At 46.0% G+C, this 19475-nt stretch overlaps 7 non-coding genes across 7 annotated transcripts; all 7 read right to left on the bottom strand.

The window, feature by feature from the left end:
* Positions 1 to 999: 999 nt before the first annotated feature.
* Positions 1000 to 1072, bottom strand: trnav-aac (transfer RNA valine (anticodon AAC)). The gene has a single exon. It is a non-coding gene; the product is annotated as a tRNA-Val (tRNA).
* A 907-nt stretch (positions 1073 to 1979) lies between these two features.
* Positions 1980 to 2052, bottom strand: trnar-acg (transfer RNA arginine (anticodon ACG)). The gene has a single exon. It is a non-coding gene; the product is annotated as a tRNA-Arg (tRNA).
* Positions 2053 to 5719: 3667 nt separating this feature from the next.
* On the bottom strand, positions 5720 to 5792 carry trnav-aac (transfer RNA valine (anticodon AAC)). Its single transcript has one exon. It is a non-coding gene; the product is annotated as a tRNA-Val (tRNA).
* A 905-nt stretch (positions 5793 to 6697) lies between these two features.
* Positions 6698 to 6770, bottom strand: trnar-acg (transfer RNA arginine (anticodon ACG)). Its single transcript has one exon. It is a non-coding gene; the product is annotated as a tRNA-Arg (tRNA).
* A 6725-nt stretch (positions 6771 to 13495) lies between these two features.
* On the bottom strand, positions 13496 to 13568 carry trnav-aac (transfer RNA valine (anticodon AAC)). The gene has a single exon. It is a non-coding gene; the product is annotated as a tRNA-Val (tRNA).
* A 2541-nt stretch (positions 13569 to 16109) lies between these two features.
* Positions 16110 to 16182, bottom strand: trnav-aac (transfer RNA valine (anticodon AAC)). Its single transcript has one exon. It is a non-coding gene; the product is annotated as a tRNA-Val (tRNA).
* Positions 16183 to 17089: 907 nt separating this feature from the next.
* Positions 17090 to 17162, bottom strand: trnar-acg (transfer RNA arginine (anticodon ACG)). Its single transcript has one exon. It is a non-coding gene; the product is annotated as a tRNA-Arg (tRNA).
* Positions 17163 to 19475: the final 2313 nt, after the last annotated feature.

Genomic DNA, 19475 nt, shown 5'->3' with positions numbered 1-19475 from the left:
ATCTCTTGAGGCGCCACTATCAGCACCTTGATTAGCCTCATTTACATTCCCTTTTTCTTTCTGTCCGAGACTTTTTCGTCATTTTCCACCTATTGCTGACCACTCTATCGAGGCCCAATAGGGCACGCCAACCCCGCCCCATCCACATTAGTCTGAATCTGACCCCATTTCCAGTTCTCCAGCTTTGACAAAGAGTCACCCAGGCCCGGAACGACCGCTGCCATCTCGCTCCACAGAGGCCGTCAGTCCTGCTGAGATTGTCCAGTATGTTCTGTTTTTGTTTCAGAATGAAGCATCCGCAGTAAGTTGCATTTGTCGTTCATTTAGACATGTTTGACATGGTGAATAAGTAGGTTTATCTGCATTAGTAAATGCATGAAATTCTGTTGTGGATGAACTAGCTCCGCATATCCAAAATAAGAAGGTCCTTTTCTTCTCATTGCCTGTCGAAAATTCAGTGCTTGTGACTTAATGTGGAATTTATTTTAGTGGCTCATGAGAGACTAATCCTCATAATCCTAGAACATACGAGATGGGGAACACAAGTACTTTGTGCAAACATTCCTCACACAACATGAGAAGCACTTGATGTTTCTACCCGGTATGGCCCCGGGGACCTTTCGCATGTTAGGGGAATGTGCTAACCACTACACTACAGAAACCGCTGGCGGTGCAGTAATCAATGGACTTGTGCAATGTTCAACCTCACTGTGTTGCTGCAAATTCTCATGGTTCGTCTGAGAGGCCATGTCACTTATTACAAGAAGACAGCCGTTTCTTTAAAACCGATGTCTCAACTTATAAAACAATCAGGAATCGAACTTTACAGACCTGAAGATAAGTTATGTTTTGCTTGAAGTGGAAGTTAAATTGAGAATGCAGGGCTTTCGTAAATAACCACAACCAGACGGGTGCATGGATTTTGCTATTCCTCGTTGATGAAGACCAGTTACGAGATTGCGGCAATAGACAGCAACAGACTAAACTGGAAATACGAGATGTTTCTGCCCGGTTTCGAACCGGGGACTTTTCGCATGTTAGGCGAATGTGATAACCACTACACTACAGAAACAGCTGGCAATCAACGGACGTGTACAATGTGCAACCTCACTGTGTTGCTGCAGATTCGCATGGTGAGGCTGAGAGGCTAAGCCACTTATTACAAGACGACTGCTGTTTCTTTCAAAAACAGATGTTTCAACATATAAAACCACGAGATGTAGAAATTAGATCGAACTTAACATGATCTGCGTTAACTTCACAGGGACGTGACCCATCTAATCCACAGAGCCAAAGTGGAGAATTGAACTGACTGGAGAGCTGCATCTTAACGCTGACCTTCCGGACCTCGGCCTCCTGAAATGTTCCAAAGAAGCTCAACAAACACTCGAGGAACAGCAGCGCATCTTTCCACTGGGCTCAATACAGCTTTCACACTCATAGTGTGTGCAACCGTCTCACACTGTAAATGCTGCCCCCATTCTGTGTGTACTGCCATCGCAGATTTGGGTTTGAATCTTGTTTCCACTTCGTCTTTGTATCCGGGCGGTAGTTGCTGAGAGCTGGCACAGACACAGCGGCTGGAATGGCCTCATACTGTGGTGTAATTATTCTCTCATTCGATGCTCACCTCACTCTGTGGCCAGGGAACCCTCGGCCTTTTCTCATTTCATCTCTCCTGACTTGCACCCTGTCAGAGCGCTTTCCTGTTATTCTGTTTGCTCCCACCGGGATTTGACTTGGTTAAAACGTCCGACATTTCTAACCCGTCCCGGTTTTAATGAAAAGTGATGGTGAAAGACGAGCTGTGTTGTCCTGTCGACAAATCCCGCCTGACTCGCTGAGTTGTTCCAGTATCTTCCGCAGATGTCGGATCAACTTTCGATACGAGAATTGAAGACGTTCTGCTCACTTTGCTCTGCATCAAGAATCAGCTGTCCCACCCAGTGAGTTAAAGCGCACGCCAAAAGTTCGAATTCCGAGCCAGCCAGGAGTCGAACCTGGAATCTCCTGATTCGTAGTCAGACGCGTTATCCATTGCGCCACTGGCCCAGCCGGGTGCATGCATTTTGCTATTCCTTATTGAGCCTCTGTGGCGCATTCGGCGGGATTCATTCACATTGGGTTTCCTTTGAGAAGCTGAGCTCACACAGCAGGGAAGCAATACGTTCCTGAGACAATCAAGACATTTTCTAAAAGCTTGTCTATGTGTGGTTATTCACTTACTTCTATTGACTTATTCCAGTAGATTCAGGCAGCTCTCTGTATGTTTCATTTTATTCAGTTCAACAACATCAGACTGTGTAACCTCTCTTCCCCCTCCACCATCTGCTTCTTCCCCCTCCACCATCTGTATCCATCATCTTATTTTAATTCCTTGCATTGATATGTTTTACCCTCAGCATTGCCCCCCTCCCCCAGCCCATACCATCCTACTTGAGCAATCTGATCCCTGTCGCCAATTGTTCGCTGACACACTGCTTACTTTCTGCGATTAACACATTCTGATCTCTTGAGGCGCCACTATCAGCACCTTGATTAGCCTCATTTACATTCCCTTTTTCTTTCTGTCCGAGACATTTTCGTCATTTTCCACCTATTGCTGACCACTCTATCGAGGCCCAATAGGGCACGCCAACCCCGCCCCATCCACATTAGTCTGAATCTGACCCCATTTCCAGTTCTCCAGCTTTGACAAAGAGTCACCCAGGCCCGGAACGACCGCTGCCATCTCGCTCCACAGAGGCTGTCAGTCCTGCTGAGATTGTCCAGTATGTTCTGTTTTTGTTTCAGAATGAAGCATCCGCAGTAAGTTGCGTTTGTCGTTCATTTAGACATGTTTGAGATGGTGAATAAGTATGTTTATCTGCATTTGTAAATGCATGAAATTCTGTTGTGGATGAACTAGCTCCGAATATCCAAAATAAGAAGGTCATTTTCTTCTCATTGCCTGTCGAAAGTTCAGTGCTTGTGACTTAATGTGGAATTTATTTTAGTGGCTCATGAGAGACTAATCCTCATAATCCTCGAACATACGAGATGGGGGAACAAAAGTACTTTGTGCAAACATTACTCACACAACATGAGAAGCACTTGATGTTTCTACCCGGTATGGCCTCGGGGACCTTTCGCATGTTAGGGGAATGTGCTAACCACTACACGACAGAAACCGCTGGCGGTGCAGTAAACAATGCACTTGTGCAATGTTCAACCTCACTGTGTTGCTGCAGATTCTCATGGTTCGTCTGAGAGGCCATGTCACTTATTACAAGAAGACAGCCGTTTCTTTAAAACCGATGTCTCAACTTATAAAACAATCAGGAATCGAACTTTACAGACCTGAAGATAAGTTATGCTTGAAGTGGAAGTTAAATTGAGAAGGCAGGGCTTTCGAAAATAACCACAACCATACGGGTGCATGCATTTTGCTATTCCTCGTTGATGAAGACCAGTTACGAGATTGCGGCAATAGTCAGCAACAGACTAAACTGGAAGTACGAGATGTTTCTGCCCGGTTTCGAACTTTTCGCGTGTTAGGCGAATGTGATAACCACTACACTACAGAAACAGCTGGCAATCAACGGACGTGTACAATGTGCAACCTCACTGTGTTGCTGCAGATTCGCATGGTGAGGCTGAGAGGCTAGGCCACTTATTACAAGACGACTGCTGTTTCTTTCAAAAACAGATGTTTCAACATATAAAACCACGAGATGTAGAAATTAGATCGAACTTAACATGATCTGCGTTAACTTCACAGGGACGTGACCCATCTAATCCACAGAGCCAAAGTGGAGAATTGAACTGACTGGAGAGCTGCATCTTAACGCTGACCTCCCGGACCTCGCCCTCCTGAAATGTTCCAAAGAAGCTCAACAAACACTCGAGGAACAGCAGCGCATCTTTCCACTGGGCTCAATACAGCTTTCACACTCATAGTGTGTGCAACAGTCTCACACTGTAAATGCTGCCCCCATTCTGTGTGTCCTTCCATCGCAGATTTGGGTTTGAATCTTGTTTCCACTTCTTCTTTGTATCCGGGCGGTAGTTGTTGAGAGCTGGCACAGACACAGCGGCTGGAATGGCCTCATACTGTGGTGTAATTATTCTCTCATTCGATGCTCACCTTACTCTGTGGCCAGGGAACCCTAGGCCTTTTCTCATTTAATCTCTCCTGACTTGCACCCTGTCAGAGCGCTTTCCTGTTGTTCTGTTTGCTCCCACCAGGATTTGACTTGGTTAAAACGTCCGACATTTCTAACCCGTCCCGGTTTTAATGAAAGGTGATGGTGAAAGACAAGCTTTGTTGTCCTGTCGACAAATTCCGCCTGACTCGCTGAGTTGTTCCAGTGTTTTCCGCAGATGTTAGATCGACTTTCGATGGCAATAACAGCGTGCTTCTGTTACTTTCCCGGGGCTCGTTGGTCTAGGGGTATGACATTCACTTACCTCTATTGACTAATTCCAGTTGATTCAGGCAGCCCTCTGTATGTTTCATTTTATTCAGTTCAACAGCATCAGACTGTGTAATCTCTCTTCTCCCTCCACCATCTGTTTATTTCCATCAAGTTATTTTCATTCCTTCCATTGGTATGTTTTACCCTCAGCATTGCGCCCCTCCCCCCAGCCCATACCATCCTACTTGAGCAACCCTGTCGCCAATTGTTCGCTGACACACTGCTTACTTTGTTCTGCTATTAACACATTCTGATCTCTTGAGGCGCCACTATCAGCAACTTTGTTAGCCTTGATTAGCCTCATTTACATTCCCTTTTTCTTTCTGTCCGAGACTTTTTCGTCATTTTCCACCTATTGCTGACCACTCTATCGAGGCCCAATAGGGCACGCCAACCCCGCCCCATCCACATTTGTCTGAAACTGACCCCATTTCCAGTTCTCCAGCTTTGACAAAGAGTCACCCAGGCCCGGAACGACCGCTGCCATCTCGCTCCACAGAGGCCGTCAGTCCTGCTGAGATTGTCCAGTATGTTCTGTTTTTGTTTCAGAATGAAGCATCCGCAGTAAGTTGCATTTGTCGTTCATTTAGACATGTTTGACATGGTGAATAAGTAGGTTTATCTGCATTAGTAAATGCATGAAATTCTGTTGTGGATGAACTAGCTCCGCATATCCAAAATAAGAAGGTCCTTTTCTTCTCATTGCCTGTCGAAAATTCAGTGCTTGTGACTTAATGTGGAATTTATTTTAGTGGCTCATGAGAGACTAATCCTCATAATCCTAGAACATACGAGATGGGGAACACAAGTACTTTGTGCAAACATTCCTCACACAACATGAGAAGCACTTGATGTTTCTACCCGGTATGGCCCCGGGGACCTTTCGCATGTTAGGGGAATGTGCTAACCACTACACTACAGAAACCGCTGGCGGTGCAGTAATCAATGGACTTGTGCAATGTTCAACCTCACTGTGTTGCTGCAGATTCTCATGGTTCGTCTGAGAGGCCATGTCACTTATTACAAGAAGACAGCCGTTTCTTTAAACCCGATGTCTCAACTTATAAAACAATCAGGAATCGAACTTTACAGACCTGAAGATAAGTTATGTTTTGCTTGAAGTGGAAGTTAAATTGAGAATGCAGGGCTTTCGTAAATAACCACAACCAGACGGGTGCATGCATTTTGCTATTCCTCGTTGATGAAGACTAGTTACGAGATTGCGGCAATAGTCAGCAACAGACTAAACTGGAAATACGAGACGTTTCTGCCCGGTTTCGAACCGGGGACCTTTCGTGTGTTAGGCGAATGTGATAACCACTACACTACAGAAACAGCTGGCAATCAACGGACGTGTACAATGTGCAACCTCACTGTGTTGCTGCAGATTCGCATGGTGAGGCTGAGAGGCTAGGCCACTTATTACAAGACGACTGCTGTTTCTTTCAAAAACAGATGTTTCAACATATAAAACCACGAGATGTAGAAATTAGATCGAACTTAACATGATCTGCGTTAACTTCACAGGGACGTGACCCATCTAATCCACAGAGCCAAAGTGGAGAATTGAACTGACTGGAGAGCTGCATCTTAACGCTGACCTTCCGGACCTCGGCCTCCTGAAATGTTCCAAAGAAGCTCAACAAACACTCGAGGAACAGCAGCGTATCTTTCCACTGGGCTCAATACAGCTTTCACACTCATAGTGTGTGCAACCGTCTCACACTGTAAATGCTGCCCCCATTCTGTGTGTACTGCCATCGCAGATTTGGGTTTGAATCTTGTTTCCACTTCGTCTTTGTATCCGGGCGGTAGTTGCTGAGAGCTGGCACAGACACAGCGGCTGGAGTGGCCTCATACTGTGGTGTAATTATTCTCTCATTCGATGCTCACCTCACTCTGTGGCCAGGGAACCCTAGGCCTTTTCTCATTTCATCTCTCCTGACTTGCACTGTCAGAGCGCTTTCCTGTTATTCTGTTTGCTCCCACCGGGATTTGACTTGGTTAAAACGTCCGACATTTCTAACCCGTCCCGGTTTTAACGAAAAGTGATGGTGAAAGACGAGCTGTGTTGTCCTGTCGACAAATCCCGCCTGACTCGCTGAGTTGTTCCAGTATCTTCCGCAGATGTCGGATCAACTTTCGATACGAGAATTGAAGACGTTCTGCTCACTTTGCTCTGCATCAAGAATCAGCTGTCCCACCCAGTGAATTAAAGCGCACGCCAAAATTTGGAATTCCGAGCCAGCCAGGAGTCGAACCTGGAATCTCCTGATTCGTAGTCAGACGCGTTATCCATTGCGCCACTGGCCCAGCCGGGTGCATGCATTTTGCTATTCCTTATTGAGCCTCTGTGGCGCATTCGGCGGGATTCATTCACATTGGGTTTCCTTTGAGAAGCTGAGCTCACACAGCAGGGAAGCAATACGTTCCCGAGACAATCAAGACATTTTCTAAAAGCTTGTCTATGTGTGGATATTCACTTACTTCTATTGACTTATTCCAGTAGATTCAGGCAGCTCTCTGTATGTTTCATTTTATTCAGTTCAACAACATCAGACTGTGTAACCTCTCTTCCCCCTCGACCATCTGCTTCTTCCCCCTCCACCATCTGTATCCATCATCTTATTTTAATTCCTTGCATTGATATGTTTTACCCTCAGCATTGCCCCCCTCCCCCAGCCCATACCATCCTACTTGAGCAATCTGATCCCTGTCGCCAATTGTTCGCTGACACACTGCTTACTTTCTGCGATTAACACATTCTGATCTCTTGAGGCGCCACTATCAGCACCTTGATTAGCCTCATTTACATTCCCTTTTTCTTTCTGTCCGAGACATTTTCGTCATTTTCCACCTATTGCTGACCACTCTATCGAGGCCCAATAGGGCACGCCAACCCCGCCCCATCCACATTAGTCTGAATCTGACCCCATTTCCAGTTCTCCAGCTTTGACAAAGAGTCACCCAGGCCCGGAACGACCGCTGCCATCTCGCTCCACAGAGGCTGTCAGTCCTGCTGAGATTGTCCAGTATGTTCTGTTTTTGTTTCAGAATGAAGCATCCGCAGTAAGTTGCGTTTGTCGTTCATTTAGACATGTTTGAGATGGTGAATAAGTATGTTTATCTGCATTTGTAAATGCATGAAATTCTGTTGTGGATGAACTAGCTCCGAATATCCAAAATAAGAAGGTCATTTTCTTCTCATTGCCTGTCGAAAGTTCAGTGCTTGTGACTTAATGTGGAATTTATTTTAGTGGCTCATGAGAGACTAATCCTCATAATCCTCGAACATACGAGATGGGGGAACAAAAGTACTTTGTGCAAACATTACTCACACAACATGAGAAGCACTTGATGTTTCTACCCGGTATGGCCTCGGGGACCTTTCGCATGTTAGGGGAATGTGCTAACCACTACACGACAGAAACCGCTGGCGGTGCAGTAAACAATGCACTTGTGCAATGTTCAACCTCACTGTGTTGCTGCAGATTCTCATGGTTCGTCTGAGAGGCCATGTCACTTATTACAAGAAGACAGCCGTTTCTTTAAAACCGATGTCTCAACTTATAAAACAATCAGGAATCGAACTTTACAGACCTGAAGATAAGTTATGCTTGAAGTGGAAGTTAAATTGAGAAGGCAGGGCTTTCGAAAATAACCACAACCATACGGGTGCATGCATTTTGCTATTCCTCGTTGATGAAGACCAGTTGCGAGATTGCGGCAATAGTCAGCAACAGACTAAACTGGAAGTACGAGATGTTTCTGCCCGGTTTCGAACTTTTCGCGTGTTAGGCGAATGTGATACCCACTACACTACAGAAACAGCTGGCAATCAACGGACGTGTACAATGTGCAACCTCACTGTGTTGCTGCAGATTCGCATGGTGAGGCTGAGAGGCTAGGCCACTTATTACAAGACGACTGCTGTTTCTTTCAAAAACAGATGTTTCAACATATAAAACCACGAGATGTAGAAATTAGATCGAACTTAACATGATCTGCGTTAACTTCACAGGGACGTGACCCATCTAATCCACAGAGCCAAAGTGGAGAATTGAACTGACTGGAGAGCTGCATCTTAACGCTGACCTCCCGGACCTCGCCCTCCTGAAATGTTCCAAAGAAGCTCAACAAACACTCGAGGAACAGCAGCGCATCTTTCCACTGGGCTCAATACAGCTTTCACACTCATAGTGTGTGCAACAGTCTCACACTGTAAATGCTGCCCCCATTCTGAGTGTCCTTCCATCGCAGATTTGGGTTTGAATCTTGTTTCCACTTCTTCTTTGTATCCGGGCGGTAGTTGTTGAGAGCTGGCACAGACACAGCGGCTGGAATGGCCTCATACTGTGGTGTAATTATTCTCTCATTCGATGCTCACCTTACTCTGTGGCCAGGGAACCCTAGGCCTTTTCTCATTTAATCTCTCCTGACTTGCACCCTGTCAGAGCGCTTTCCTGTTGTTCTGTTTGCTCCCACCAGGATTTGACTTGGTTAAAACGTCCGACATTTCTAACCCGTCCCGGTTTTAATGAAAGGTGATGGTGAAAGACAAGCTTTGTTGTCCTGTCGACAAATTCCGCCTGACTCGCTGAGTTGTTCCAGTGTTTTCCGCAGATGTTAGATCGACTTTCGATGGCAATAACAGCGTGCTTCTGTTACTTTCCCGGGGCTCGTTGGTCTAGGGGTATGACATTCACTTACCTCTATTGACTAATTCCAGTTGATTCAGGCAGCCCTCTGTATGTTTCATTTTATTCAGTTCAACAGCATCAGACTGTGTAATCTCTCTTCTCCCTCCACCATCTGTTTATTTCCATCAAGTTATTTTCATTCCTTCCATTGGTATGTTTTACCCTCAGCATTGCGCCCCTCCCCCCAGCCCATACCATCCTACTTGAGCAACCCTGTCGCCAATTGTTCGCTGACACACCGCTTACTTTGTTCTGCTATTAACACATTCTGATCTCTTGAGGCGCCACTATCAGCAACTTTGTTAGCCTTGATTAGCCTCATTTACATTCCCTTTTTCTTTCTGTCCGAGACTTTTTCGTCATTTTCCACCTATTGCTGACCACTCTATCGAGGCCCAATAGGGCACTCCAACCCCGCCCCATCCACATTTGTCTGAATCTGACCCCATTTCCAGTTCTCCAGCTTTGACAAAGAGTCACCCAGGCCCGGAACGACCGCTGCCATCTCGCTCCACAGAGGCCGTCAGTCCTGCTGAGATTGTCCAGTATGTTCTGTTTTTGTTTCAGAATGAAGCATCCGCAGTAAGTTGCATTTGTCGTTCATTTAGACATGTTTGACATGGTGAATAAGTAGGTTTATCTGCATTAGTAAATGCATGAAATTCTGTTGTGGATGAACTAGCTCCGCATATCCAAAATAAGAAGGTCCTTTTCTTCTCATTGCCTGTCGAAAATTCAGTGCTTGTGACTTAATGTGGAATTTATTTTAGTGGCTCATGAGAGACTAATCCTCATAATCCTAGAACATACGAGATGGGGAACACAAGTACTTTGTGCAAACATTCCTCACACAACATGAGAAGCACTTGATGTTTCTACCCGGTATGGCCCCGGGGACCTTTCGCATGTTAGGGGAATGTGCTAACCACTACACTACAGAAACCGCTGGCGGTGCAGTAATCAATGGACTTGTGCAATGTTCAACCTCACTGTGTTGCTGCAGATTCTCATGGTTCGTCTGAGAGGCCATGTCACTTATTACAAGAAGACAGCCGTTTCTTTAAAACCGATGTCTCAACTTATAAAACAATCAGGAATCGAACTTTACAGACCTGAAGATAAGTTATGTTTTGCTTGAAGTGGAATTTAAATTGAGAATGCAGGGCTTTCGTAAATAACCACAACCAGATGGGTGCATGCATTTTGCTATTCCTCGTTGATGAAGACCAGTTACGAGATTTGCTAGTGTCACACGGGAGGGTTTAAACTAGTATGGCAGGGGGGTGGGCACGGGAGCAATAGGTCAGAAGGTGAGAGCGTTGAGGGAGAACTAGGGAATATGGACAGTGTGGCTCTGAGGCAGAGCAGACGGGGAGAAGTTGCTGAACACAGCGGGTCTGGTGGCCTGAAGTGCATATGTTTTAATGCAAGGAGCATTACGGGTAAGGCAGATGAACTTAGAGCTTGGATTACTACTTGGAACTATGATGTTGTTGCCATTACAGAGACCTGGTTGAGGGAAGGGCAGGATTGGCAGCTAAACGTTCCAGGTTTTAGATGTTTCAGGCGGGATAGAGGGGGATGTAAAAGGGGAGGCGGAGTTGCGCTACTTGTTCAGGAGAGTATCACAGCTATACAGCGAGAGGACACCTCAGAGGGCAGTGAGGCTATATGGGTAGAGATCAGGAATAAGAAGGGTGCAGTCACAATGTTGGGGGTATACTACAGGCCTCCCAACAGCCAGCGGGAGATAGAGGAGCAGATAGGTAGACAGATTTTGGAAAAGAGTAAAAACAACAGGGTTGTGGTGATGGGAGACTTCAACTTCCCCAATATTGACTGGGACTCACTTAGTGCCAGGGGCTTAGACGGGGCAGAGTTTGTAAGGAGCATCCAGGAGGGCTTCTTAAAACAATATGTAAACAGTGCAACTAGGGAAGAGGCGGTACTGGACCTGGTATTGGGGAATGAGCCCGGCCAGGTGGTAGATGTTTCAGTAGGGGAGCATTTCGGTAACAGTGACCACAATTCAGTAAGTTTTAAAGTACTAGTGGACAAGGATAAGAGTGGTCCGAGGATGAATGTGCTAAATTGGGGGAAGGCTAATTATAACAATATTAGGCGGGAACTGAAGAGCATAGATTGGGGGCGGATGTTTGAGGGCAAATCAACATCTGACATGTGGGAGGCTTTCAAGTGTCAGTTGATAGGAATACAGGACAGGCATGTTCCTGTGAGGAAGAAAGACAAATACGGCAATTTTCGGGAACCTTGGATGACGAATGATATTGTAGGCCTCGTCAAAAAGAAAAAGGAGGCATTTGTCAGGGCTAAAAGGCTGGGAACAGACGAAGCCTGTGTGGCATATAAGGAAAGTAGGAAGGAACTTAAGCAGGGACTCAGGAGGGCTAGAAGGGGTCATGAAAAGTCATTGGCAAATAGGGTTAAGGAAAATCCCAAGGCTTTTTACACTTACATAAAAAGCAAGAGGGTAGCCAGGGAAAGGGTTGGCCCACTGAAGGATAGGCAAGGGAATCTATGTGTGGAGCCAGAGGAAATGGGCGAGGTACTAAATGAATACTTTGCATCAGTATTCACCAAAGAGAAGGAATTGGTAGATGTTGAGTCTGGAGAAGGGGGTGTAGATAGCCTGGGTCACATTGTGATCCAAAAAGACGAGGTGTTGGGTGTCTTAAAAAATATTAAGGTAGATAAGTCCCCAAGGTCGGATGGGATCTACCCCAGAATACTGAAGGAGGCTGGAGAGGAAATTGCTGAGGCCTTGACAGAAATCTTTGGATCCTCGCTGTCTTCAGGGGATGTCCCGGAGGACTGGAGAATAGCCAATGTTGTTCCTCTGTTTAAGAAGGGTGGCAGGGATAATCCCGGGAACTACAGGCCGGTGAGCCTTACTTCAGTGGTAGGGAAATTACTGGAGAGAATTCTTCGAGACAGGATCTACTCCCATTTGGAAGCAAATGGACGTATTAGTGAGAGGCAGCACGGTTTTGTGAAGGGGAGGTCGTGTCTCACTAACTTGATAGAGTTTTTCGAGGAGGTCACTAAGATGATTGATGCAGGTAGGGCAGTAGATGTTGTCTATATGGACTTCAGTAAGGCCTTTGACAAGGTCCCTCATGGTAGACTAGTACAAAAGGTGGAGTCACACGGGATCAGGGGTGAACTGGCAAGGTGGATACAGAACTGGCTAGGCCATAGAAGGTAGAGGGTAGCAATGGAGGGATGCTTTTCTAATTGGAGGGCTGTGACCAGTGGTGTTCCACAGGGATCAGTGCTGGGACCTTTGCTCTTTGTAGTATATATAAATGATTTGGAGGAAAATGTAACTGGTCTGATTAGTAAGTTTGCAGACGACACAAAGGTTGGTGGAATTGCGGATAGCGATGAGGACTGTCTGAGGATACAGCAGGATTTAGATTGTCTGGAGACTTGGGCGGAGAGATGGCAGATGGAGTTTAACCTGGACAAATGTGAGGTAATGCATTTTGGAAGGGCTAATGCAGGTAGGGAATATACGGTGAATGGTAGAACCCTCAAGAGTATTGAAAGTCAAAGAGATCTAGGAGTACAGGTCCACAGATCACTGAAAGGGGCTACACAGGTGGAGAAGGTAGTCAAGAAGGCATACGGCATGCTTGCCTTCATTGGCCGGGGCATTGAGTATAAGAATTGGCAAGTCATGTTGCAGCTGTATAGAACCTTAGTTAGGCCACACTTGGAGTATAGTGTTCAATTCTGGTCGCCACACTACCAGAAGGATGTGGAGGCTTTAGAGAGGGTGCAGAAGAGATTTACCAGAATGTTGCCTGGTATGGAGGGCATAAGCTATGAGGAGCGATTGAATAAACTCGGTTTGTTCTCACTGGAACGAAGGAGGTTGAGGGGCGACCTGATAGAGGTATACAAAATTATGAGGGGCATAGACAGAGTGGATAGTCAGAGGCTTTTCCCCAGGGTAGAGGGGTCAATTACTAGGGGGCATAGGTTTAAGGTGAGAGGGGCAAAGTTTAGAGTAGATGTACGAGGCAAGTTTTTTACGCAGAGGGTAGTGGGTGCCTGGAACTCACTACCGGAGGAGGTAGTGGAGGCAGGGACGATAGGGACATTTAAGGGGCATCTTGACAAATATATGAATAGGATGGGAATAGAAGGATACGGACCCAGGAAGTGTAGAAGATTGTAGTTTAGTCGGGCAGTATGGTCGGCGCGGGCTTGGAGGGCCGAAGGGCCTGTTCCTGTGCTGTACATTTCTTTGTTGTTCTTTGTTCTTTGAGATTGCGGCAATAGTCAGCAACAGACTAAACTGGAAATACGAGATGTTTCTGCCCGGTTTCGAACCGGGGACTTTTCGTGTGTTAGGCGAATGTGATACCCACTACACTACAGAAACAGCTGGCAATCAACGGACGTGTACAATGTGCAACCTCACTGTGTTGCTGCAGATTCTCATGGTTCGTCTGAGAGGCCATGTCACTTATTACAAGAAGACAGCCGTTTCTTTAAAACCGATGTCTCAACTTATAAAACAATCAGGAATCGAACTTTACAGACCTGAAGATAAGTTATGCTTGAAGTGGAAGTTAAATTGAGAAGGCAGGGCTTTCGAAAATAACCACAACCATACGGGTGCATGCATTTTGCTATTCCTCGTTGATGAAGACCAGTTACGAGATTGCGGCAATAGTCAGCAACAGACTAAACTGGAAGTACGAGATGTTTCTGCCCGGTTTCGAACTTTTCGCGTGTTAGGCGAATGTGATACCCACTACACTACAGAAACAGCTGGCAATCAACGGACGTGTACAATGTGCAACCTCACTGTGTTGCTGCAGATTCGCATGGTGAGGCTGAGAGGCTAGGCCACTTATTACAAGACGACTGCTGTTTCTTTCAAAAACAGATGTTTCAACATATAAAACCACGAGATGTAGAAATTAGATCGAACTTAACATGATCTGCGTTAACTTCACAGGGACGTGACCCATCTAATCCACAGAGCCAAAGTGGAGAATTGAACTGACTGGAGAGCTGCATCTTAACGCTGACCTCCCGGACCTCGCCCTCCTGAAATGTTCCAAAGAAGCTCAACAAACACTCGAGGAACAGCAGCGCATCTTTCCACTGGGCTCAATACAGCTTTCACACTCATAGTGTGTGCAACAGTCTCACACTGTAAATGCTGCCCCCATTCTGTGTGTCCTTCCATCGCAGATTTGGGTTTGAATCTTGTTTCCACTTCTTCTTTGTATCCGGGCGGTAGTTGTTGAGAGCTGGCACAGACACAGCGGCTGGAATGGCCTCATACTGTGGTGTAATTATTCTCTCATTCGATGCTCACCTCACTCTGTGGCCAGGGAACCCTAGGCCTTTTCTCATTTAATCTCTCCTGACTTGCACCCTGTCAGAGCGCTTTCCTGTTGTTCTGTTTGCTCCCACCAGGATTTGACTTGGTTAAAACGTCCGCCATTTCTAACCCGTCCCGGTTTTAATGAAAGGTGATGGTGAAAGACAAGCTTTGTTGTCCTGTCGACAAATTCCGCCTGACTCGCTGAGTTGTTCCAGTGTTTTCCGCAGATGTTAGATCGACTTTCGATGGCAATAACAGCGTGCTTCTGTTACTTTCCCGGGGCTCGTTGGTCTAGGGGTATGACATTCACTTACCTCTATTGACTAATTCCAGTTGATTCAGGCAGCCCTCTGTATGTTTCATTTTATTCAGTTCAACAGCATCAGACTGTGTAATCTCTCTTCTCCCTCCACCATCTGTTTATTTCCATCAAGTTATTTTCATTCCTTCCATTGGTATGTTTTACCCTCAGCATTGCGCCCCTCCCCCCAGCCCATACCATCCTACTTGAGCAACCCTGTCGCCAATTGTTCGCTGACACACTGCTTACTTTGTTCTGCTATTAACACATTCTGATCTCTTGAGGCGCCACTCTCAGCAACTTTGTTAGCCTTGATTAGCCTCATTTACATTCCCTTTTTCTTTCTGTCCGAGACTTTTTCGTCATTTTCCACCTATTGCTGACCACTCTATCGAGGCCCAATAGGGCACGCCAACCCCGCCCCATCCACATTTGTCTGAATCTGACCCCATTTCCAGTTCTCCAGCTTTGACAAAGAGTCACCCAGGCCCGGAACGACCGCTGCCATCTCGCTCCACAGAGGCCGTCAGTCCTGCTGAGATTGTCCAGTATGTTCTGTTTTTGTTTCAGAATGAAGCATCCGCAGTAAGTTGCATTTGTCGTTCATTTAGACATGTTTGACATGGTGAATAAGTAGGTTTATCTGCATTAGTAAATGCATGAAATTCTGTTGTGGATGAACTAGCTCCGCATATCCAAAATAAGAAGGTCCTTTTCTTCTCATTGCCTGTCGAAAATTCAGTGCTTGTGACTTAATGTGGAATTTATTTTAGTGGCTAATGAGAGACTAATCCTCATAATCCTAGAACATACGAGATGGGGAACACAAGTACTTTGTGCAAACATTCCTCACACAACATGAGAAGCACTTGATGTTTCTACCCGGTATGGCCCCGGGGACCTTTCGCATGTTAGGGGAATGTGCTAACCACTACACTACAGAAACCGCTGGCGGTGCAGTAATCAATGGACTTGTGCAATGTTCAACCTCACTGTGTTGCTGCAGATTCTCATGGTTCGTCTGAGAGGCCATGTCACTTATTACAAGAAGACAGCCGTTTCTTTAAACCCGATGTCTCAACTTATAAAACAATCAGGAATCGAACTTTACAGACCTGAAGATAAGTTATGTTTTGCTTGAAGTGGAAGTTAAATTGAGAATGCAGGGCTTTCGTAAATAACCACAACCAGACGGGTGCATGCATTTTGCTATTCCTCGTTGATGAAGACCAGTTACGAGATTGCGGCAATAGTCAGCAACAGACTAAACTGGAAATACGAGATGTTTCTGCCCGGTTTCGAACCGGGGACCTTTCGCGTGTTAGGCGAATGTGATAACCACTACACTACAGAAACAGCTGGCAATCAACGGGCGTGTACAATGTGCAACCTCACTGTGTTGCTGCAGATTCGCATGGTGAGGCTGAGAGGCTAGGCCACTTATTACAAGACGACTGCTGTTTCTTTCAAAAACAGATGTTTCAACATATAAAACCACGAGATGTAGAAATTAGATCGAACTTAACATGATCTGCGTTAACTTCACAGGGACGTGACCCATCTAATCCACAGAGCCAAAGTGGAGAATTGAACTGACTGGAGAGCTGCATCTTAACGCTGACCTTCCGGACCTCGGCCTCCTGAAATGTTCCAAAGAAGCTCAACAAACACTCGAGGAACAGCAGCGCATCTTTCCACTGGGCTCAATACAGCTTTCACACTCATAGTGTGTGCAACCGTCTCACACTGTAAATGCTGCCCCCATTCTGTGTGTACTGCCATCGCAGATTTGGGTTTGAATCTTGTTTCCACTTCGTCTTTGTATCCGGGCGGTAGTTGCTGAGAGCTGGCACAGACACAGCGGCTGGAATGGCCTCATACTGTGGTGTAATTATTCTCTCATTCGATGCTCACCTCACTCTGTGGCCAGGGAACCCTCGGCCTTTTCTCATTTCATCTCTCCTGACTTGCACCCTGTCAGAGCGCTTTCCTGTTATTCTGTTTGCTCCCACCGGGATTTGACTTGGTTAAAACGTCCGACATTTTTAACCCGTCCCGGTTTTAATGAAAAGTGATGGTGAAAGACGAGCTGTGTTGTCCTGTCGACAAATCCCGCCTGACTCGCTGAGTTGTTCCAGTATCTTCCACAGATGTCGGATCAACTTTCGATACGAGAATTGAAGACGTTCTGCTCACTTTGCTCTGCATCAAGAATCAGCTGTCCCACCCAGTGAGTTAAAGCGCACGCCAAAAGTTCGAATTCCGAGCCAGCCAGGAGTCGAACCTGGAATCTCCTGATTCGTAGTCAGACGCGTTATCCATTGCGCCACTGGCCCAGCCGGGTGCATGCATTTTGCTATTCCTTATTGAGCCTCTGTGGCGCATTCGGCGGGATTCATTCACATTGGGTTTCCTTTGAGAAGCTGAGCTCACACAGCAGGGAACCAATACGTTCCCGAGACAATCAAGACATTTTCTAAAAGCTTGTCTATGTGTGGATATTCACTTACTTCTATTGACTTATTCCAGTAGATTCAGGCATCTCTCTGTATGTTTCATTTTATTCAGTTCAACAACATCAGACTGTGTAACCTCTCTTCCCCCTCCACCATCTGCTTCTTCCCCCTCCACCATCTGTATCCATCATCTTATTTTAATTCCTTGCATTGATATGTTTTACCCTCAGCATTGCCCCCCTCCCCCAGCCCATACCATCCTACTTGAGCAATCTGATCCCTGTCGCCAATTGTTCGCTGACACACTGCTTACTTTCTGCGATTAACACATTCTGATCTCTTGAGGCGCCACTATCAGCACCTTGATTAGCCTCATTTACATTCCCTTTTTCTTTCTGTCCGAGACATTTTCGTCATTTTCCACCTATTGCTGACCACTCTATCGAGGCCCAATAGGGCACGCCAACCCCGCCCCATCCACATTAGTCTGAATCTGACCCCATTTCCAGTTCTCCAGCTTTGACAAAGAGTCACCCAGGCCCGGAACGACCGCTGCCATCTCGCTCCACAGAGGCTGTCAGTCCTGCTGAGATTGTCCAGTATGTTCTGTTTTTGTTTCAGAATGAAGCATCCGCAGTAAGTTGCGTTTGTCGTTCATTTAGACATGTTTGAGATGGTGAATAAGTATGTTTATCTGCATTTGTAAATGCATGAAATTCTGTTGTGGATGAACTAGCTCCGAATATCCAAAATAAGAAGGTCATTTTCTTCTCATTGCCTGTCGAAAGTTCAGTGCTTGTGACTTAATGTGGAATTTATTTTAGTGGCTCATGAGAGACGAATCCTCATAATCCTCGAACATACGAGATGGGGGAACAAAAGTACTTTGTGCAAACATTACTCACACAACATGAGAAGCACTTGATGTTTCTACCCGGTATGGCCTCGGGGACCTTTCGCATGTTAGGGGAATGTGCTAACCACTACACGACAGAAACCGCTGGCGGTGCAGTAAACAATGCACTTGTGCAATGTTCAACCTCACTGTGTTGCTGCAGATTCTCATGGTTCGTCTGAGAGGCCATGTCACTTATTACAAGAAGACAGCCGTTTCTTTAAAACCGATGTCTCAACTTATAAAACAATCAGGAATCGAACTTTACAGACCTGAAGATAAGTTATGCTTGAAGTGGAAGTTAAATTGAGAAGGCAGGGCTTTCGAAAATAACCACAACCATACGGGTGCATGCATTTTGCTATTCCTCGTTGATGAAGACCAGTTACGAGATTGCGGCAATAGTCAGCAACAGACTAAACTGGAAGTACGAGATGTTTCTGCCCGGTTTCGAACTTTTCGCGTGTTAGGCGAATGTGATAACCACTACACTACAGAAACAGCTGGCAATCAACGGACGTGTACAATGTGCAACCTCACTGTGTTGCTGCAGATTCGCATGGTGAGGCTGAGAGGCTAGGCCACTTATTACAAGACGACTGCTGTTTCTTTCAAAAACAGATGTTTCAACATATAAAACCACGAGATGTAGAAATTAGATCGAACTTAACATGATCTGCGTTAACTTCACAGGGACGTGACCCATCTAATCCACAGAGCCAAAGTGGAGAATTGAACTGACTGGAGAGCTGCATCTTAACGCTGACCTCCCGGACCTCGCCCTCCTGAAATGTTCCAAAGAAGCTCAACAAACACTCGAGGAACAGCAGCGCATCTTTCCACTGGGCTCAATACAGCTTTCACACTCATAGTGTGTGCAACAGTCTCACACTGTAAATGCTGCCCCCATTCTGTGTGTCCTTCCATCGCAGATTTGGGTTTGAATCTTGTTTCCACTTCTTCTTTGTATCCGGGCGGTAGTTGTTGAGAGCTGGCACAGACACAGCGGCTGGAATGGCCTCATACTGTGGTGTAATTATTCTCTCATTCGATGCTCACCTTACTCTGTGGCCAGGGAACCCTAGGCCTTTTCTCATTTAATCTCTCCTGACTTGCACCCTGTCAGAGCGCTTTCCTGTTGTTCTGTTTGCTCCCACCAGGATTTGACTTGGTTAAAACGTCCGACATTTCTAACCCGTCCCGGTTTTAATGAAAGGTGATGGTGAAAGACAAGCTTTGTTGTCCTGTCGACAAATTCCGCCTGACTCGCTGAGTTGTTCCAGTGTTTTCCGCAGATG

Source organism: Scyliorhinus torazame, chromosome 5 (genome assembly GCF_047496885.1).
Source record: "Scyliorhinus torazame isolate Kashiwa2021f chromosome 5, sScyTor2.1, whole genome shotgun sequence".
In the NCBI taxonomy this organism is placed as follows: domain Eukaryota; kingdom Metazoa; phylum Chordata; class Chondrichthyes; order Carcharhiniformes; family Scyliorhinidae; genus Scyliorhinus; species Scyliorhinus torazame.
This window is presented reverse-complemented; position numbering and strand designations above follow the sequence as displayed.